This window comes from Enhydra lutris, unplaced genomic scaffold, assembly GCF_002288905.1.
Source record: "Enhydra lutris kenyoni isolate GAN:26980312 unplaced genomic scaffold, ASM228890v2 scaffoldscaffold1365, whole genome shotgun sequence".
Taxonomy (NCBI): Eukaryota; Metazoa; Chordata; class Mammalia; order Carnivora; family Mustelidae; genus Enhydra; species Enhydra lutris.
The window spans coordinates 1-5680 of NW_019155449.1; the positions used below are offsets into that span (position 1 = coordinate 1).

Genomic DNA, 5680 nt, shown 5'->3' on the forward strand with positions numbered 1-5680 from the left:
TAAAACCACATTGAGATACCACCTTACACCAGTTAGAATGGCCAAAATTAGCAAGACAGGAAACAACATGTGTTGGAGGGGATGTGAAGAAAGGGGAACCCAGGGGCACCTGGGTGGCTCAGTGGTTTAAGCCTCTGCCTTCGGCTCAGGTCATGATCTCAGGGTTCTGGGATCGAGCCCCACGTCGGGCTCTCTGCTCAGTAGGGAGCCTGCTTCCCTCTCTCTCTCTGCCTGCCTCTCTGCCTACTTGTGATCTCTCTCTGTCAAATAAATAAATTCTAAAAAAAAAAAAAAAAAAAAAAGAAAGGGGAACCCATTTTTACCCTTAAATTGACTGTGAATCAAGACCCATGGTGCTTCCTATTCATCCCAAGAGTTGTGAGGAAGCTTCATCCTACATCCCCCTTAGGTGGGTCAGGGAAAACAAGCATTGATGGGATAGGGAGGCTAAACTATTTTTTTTAAGATTTATTTATTTATTTGGGAGTGGGCATGTAGAGGAAAAGGGGAGAGAGAACCTCAAGCAGACTCCACACAAAGCACAGAGCTCGATGCGGGGATTGATCTCACCACCCTGAGATCATGACCTGAACCAAAACCAAGAGTCAGAGGCTCAACTGACAGAACCACCCAGGCACACACCCCCCTTTATAAAAAAAGTTTTATAGGCTAAATTTTTAAGGAGGCACAGGCACTTCATTTCCGAATTCTACTAGAATCATTTGTTAATACTGCATTTTCATATTAAAATCTCAGGATAGGCAGGATGTGTAAGTATCTTGCACTAGACAGCTCCAGTTATCTCCTACCAATGGTCCCCCTGGGGTGAGCAAACAAGTATTGCAAGTAAGTGGGGCTTTCATCCTTGAGAATCACAGACATAAGACACAGAGACCACTCAACCAGCTTCTCAACAGCAGTCAGAATCACTGAATTCTTTTCAGCTCTGCTTCTGAAAGTGTTTAGGGACCGCCAAATGGGCAGGGTCCTCTTATCATTACCTGTGTGGGTAAGTCTGCAGAGATAACAGGCTGTGGGGTGCCTTTTCTTTTTCCTCTCCTTCTTAGCCTCCTGTTCTTCCTCCCTCTCCCCTCTCCCATTTCTTCCCCCTTCACTCTCTCCCTCTATCCCTTCCCTTCCCCTTCTCCTTCTTTTTTCTACACCCTTATTGAGGTATAATTGATAAACCAAAAACTGCACATATTTAATGCAACTTAATGTGATTGTATCATAGGTATATGCGTATATTAAGGGGCATTAGAGTGTCCAGATGACAGGAGTAGGCAGGACAGAAAGTAGAACCAGCACATCTTACTGACAGCTCTAGGGAGACAAGTGACTTGCCCAAGGCATAAGGAAATACACAATTTTATCAGCTCAGTGGGACAGGGTAACTACTGCCCCTGAGAAATACTGCCTAGATCTGGGGAATTCCAGGTGCAAGCCCAAAGAGGATCAGATGGCCATTCACCTACCAGGGAAAACGACGTCCTCGCAGTGAGGCTGAAAGACATGGTGAAGGAGATGGAGAAAAAGTCCAGAATGAATGCCCTGCCCAACAGTGGGATGAAAGGTGTATGTGTCTCAGATTGGGAGTGTTTATTAAAACATTCAAAGTTCATACACTCCAACTCAGCCTTCCACATTTCAGGATGCATTCGATACCAGAGAAACTGTCTCATGAGTACAACACACACACACACACACACACACACACACACACAAATATCCTCTGTAACACCAACTGTGGGGAGAAAAGCATCATGGACACACGGACCCCATTATTGTATATAGTATTTGCCTAGATCTATGCAGAGAAAAAAAACTTTGAAATATGCACACAACTCTAGCTCTCTGAAAACTGGAAGTATAGGGAACTTTCAGTTTTGGTTGTACAATTAATATAAAGAAATAGATGTCCAATATTTTCAAATATGAACAATAAAATAAAAAGTGAAACATGGAAGGAACTCCTCACTGCATGCCTTCAATCTCACTTCAGAAGGAAGCCACACATAAGTAAACACAAAAGCCACGACAAACACAACACATAAAGAAAGAATTTTGCTTCACAAAAAAGGGATTATTTTATACATATCGTTCCTCAACCTGCTTTTAACAAAATATCATGGACAGTAGTGTAACCTTGGTAATATAGCTTAACAATAAATGGCTTCTCCTCTGCCATCAGATTGCCTGAATTGATATCCAGATTGCCTGAATTAAAAATCCCAGCTTTGTGGAGCACCTGGTGGCTCAGCTGGTTAGGCATCTGACCCTTGATTTCAGCTCAGGTCATGATGTCAGGGTCGGGATCAAGCCTGACATCAGCCAGGGAGTCTGCTTGAGTTTCTCTCTTTCTCTCCCTCTGGCCCCTCACCTGTGCCAGCATGTGACTGTACTCTCTCTCTTTCAAAAATAAATAAAATAAATTAGAAGAGAAGAGAAGAATTCCTGCTCTACCACTTACTAACTATGGGATCTGGTCACTTAACTTTGTTCAGTTCTATTTTTTCTCTGTTAAATAGGGATAATAGTAATGCCTATCTCTAGGATTTGGAGAAAATAAAATGAAAAACTGCATGCCAAGGGGCGCCTGGGTGGCTCAGTGGGTTAAGCCGCTGCCTTCGGCTCAGGTCATGATCTCAGGGTCCTGGGATCGAGCCCCGCATCGGGCTCTCTGCTTAGCAGGGAGCCTGCTTCCTCCTCTCTCTCTGCCTGCCTCTCTGCCTGCTTGTGATCTCTGTCTGTCAAATAAATAAATAAAATCTTTAAAAAAAAAAAAGAAAAAAGAAAAACTGCATGCCAAGCACTTAGCTCAGTGTGTAACATAAGGCATGGGATGTGATGAGCACATAGGCAGCTGATGAGTTGCTGAACACAACATCTGAAACTAATGATGTACTATATGTCAGCTAACTGACTTTAAATTTAAAGAAAGAAAAAAAGACATGCCAAGCACTCAGCTCACCATGTGACATATACTAATATATGTTGGCTGACATGAGCCACATTATTTCTTTATGAGTAAGGAGAATGCATTATAAAATGCTCTAATAATTCACCTGTAGTGGGTACTTAGGATGTTTCTCTGGGGAGTGTTTTGTTTGTTTATATTGTTTTGTTTGGCATTAAAGCAATGCTAAGATAATAAGATAGAAAGGTGTACACATCTTTGTGCTACACATGTACTACTCTCTCTACAGAGTAGATTTCTGTGAGGGTAATTATTCAATAAATAAATGTGTATTCAATTCTGATAGAGAATACCAGAAAGGGTATAGTGATTACCCTCTCTTTATTGGTACATGTCAGGCTCTTTTTCTAAATGTATGTTGTAAAAGAAACTGCACTGACCATCCGAAGGGTGAAAATTGTATTTCAGTCCAATGTGTGTTTTCTGGTTACTAAAGAAGCTGGACATTTTCTCCATGGTTTTGGTAAATGTGTTGAAGATATTTTTTTGAGTGATTACTGTAAAGTTTAGCTTTATGTATTATCTCTTTTGGTATAACTTTCACATTTTTGAGTACAGTATTTTGTCATTCAGCCTCTACATTTTTTTCTTCACTGGAATGCTATACCTGTTCTGCGACCACTAAAAATATACTGCTTTTTGGCTAATACTTACTTTACAGTTTGGATATTTTTACTTTCAGTTTGTTCATTCATATGGGGTTTATTTCTATGTGTGTTAGATAGAAATCTAGCCTTATCTCTTCTGAAGATGCAATTACCATAATATCAAGTATCTTATATAGTATGTCATCCATTTTTCATCATTATGAAATAAACGTATTATATGAAGTAGCACATAGTTCAAGGTCTATATACATGTCTAAGTACAGGTACATAGAGTACTTAAAGGTGACCTCTCCTTTCTTTTTCTCTGTGTGTAACATTATCTTACTGTGTTTCATTATTACATGCTTTGAGTTTTGGTTAGAAAACTTCTCTGCTGTTATTCTAATTTTTTCAAAAATTATCTTGTCATTCTGTAGCCATTTCCTCTTCTAGATGAGTTTTACAATGACTTTCTCAACTCCCATTAAAAAATCCCCTTGGGTATATTACAGTCACACTGGATGTTATTAATTGAGAAAACTGACTTCTCTCTCCAGCTTTACTGAGGTGTAATGGACATGTAATATTGTGTAAGTTTAAGGTGTACAACATGAGGACTTGATACACAAACAAATTCGGAAACGATACCACAGTAGGGTTAGTTAAGACCTCTATCACCTCCCAAAATGACCATAACTTTTAATGTGTGTTTCTTGTCCATGATATTGGTAAGGAAGGGACTTAACATTGAAAGCTTTCTATTCCAATGATATTTGAATGTTGAGAATGAGGATCTCATAGTTGTTTAATCAGAAAAATATATACTTTAAAAATTAAACACAGTAATGTAGGTTCTTCACGGTAGTATTCCTATTTTGACTGGCAGCCCTGAACCAAAACCTTATGTATTCAGAGCATTTTAGCCAAAAAAAAAAAAAATTGCTTAAATAAACATGAAGCATGAAGCAGGTTATGCTATGAAGACCTAGGCAAAGCTCATCTAATTTCTGTGGATACCAAGGAGCACCGATGTCATTGATGCTCACTTTTATCCTATTCCCATTACCACAGCCACTACCTCTGCTCTAAAGAGTAGGACAGAATCCTTGGGAGAGGACACAATTCATGGATACGTCTTCAATGAAAGTATCCTGACTCCAGGCAAAACCCAATAGCTTCTTCCCTGGAACATGAAGGGGGAAAAAAAGAGAATAAGCATCTGGTCAAGAAACAACCTGAGAATGGGGTGGGAGGTTGGAGGAACCAGGCACTGGGTATTACAGAGGGCACGGACTGCATGGAGCACTGGGTGTGGTACAAAAACAATGAATACTGTTATGCTGAAAATAAATTTTAAAAAAGAGAGAATTGAGAAGAATTCACTCATATCAGGCTATGGAGAAGTTCCTAAGACACTTGGGATAAACCTTTAGCTTCTTATTGAGAAAGCAGATTAGAATTTTCTTTATTTTTTCCATGTTGGATTTTACTCTGTCTTCCCAGTAGTTTCTTAAAGTAAATGCTCTTTAAAATTCTAACAAATCAGGGTTTTTTTTTTTCATAGGCTGGAGATTAGGGAGGAAGGTGACTTGATGAAATCGCCCTTCACATCTCTCCAACTGCTTCTCCACACTCTGTCCACAAAGGCACAGACATGGAGACAAAGAACTACATCAGTGACTCAGGCTTTATCCTCCTGGGCATCTCTTCCAACCCTCAGCTACAGAAACCACTCTTTGCCATCTTCCTCATCATGTACCTGGTCACTGTCATGGGCAACATACTCATCATCCTGGCCATACATTCTGACTCCCGACTCCATACCCCTATGTACTTTTTCCTCAGCAACCTGTCCTTCATGGATATCTGTTTCACATCAGCCATTAGGCCCAAGATGTTGGCAAATTTACTATCAGAGACCAAGGCTATCTCCTTCGTGGGTTGCCTGGTCCAGATGTACTTCTTTGTGGCCTGTGGGAACACTGACAGCTACCTGTTGGCATCTATGGCCATAGACCGGCTGGTAGCCATCTGCAACCCCTTCCATTATGATACAGTCACGAACCCATGGCGTTGCCACCTCATGCTGCTGGCTTCTTGCACCATCTCCCACCTG

General features: G+C 40.6%; 1 pseudogene; it reads left to right on the top strand.

Moving 5' to 3' along the window:
- Positions 1-5110: 5110 nt before the first annotated feature.
- Positions 5111-5674, top strand: LOC111140449 (annotated as a pseudogene).
- The last annotated feature ends 6 nt before the right edge of the window (positions 5675-5680 follow it).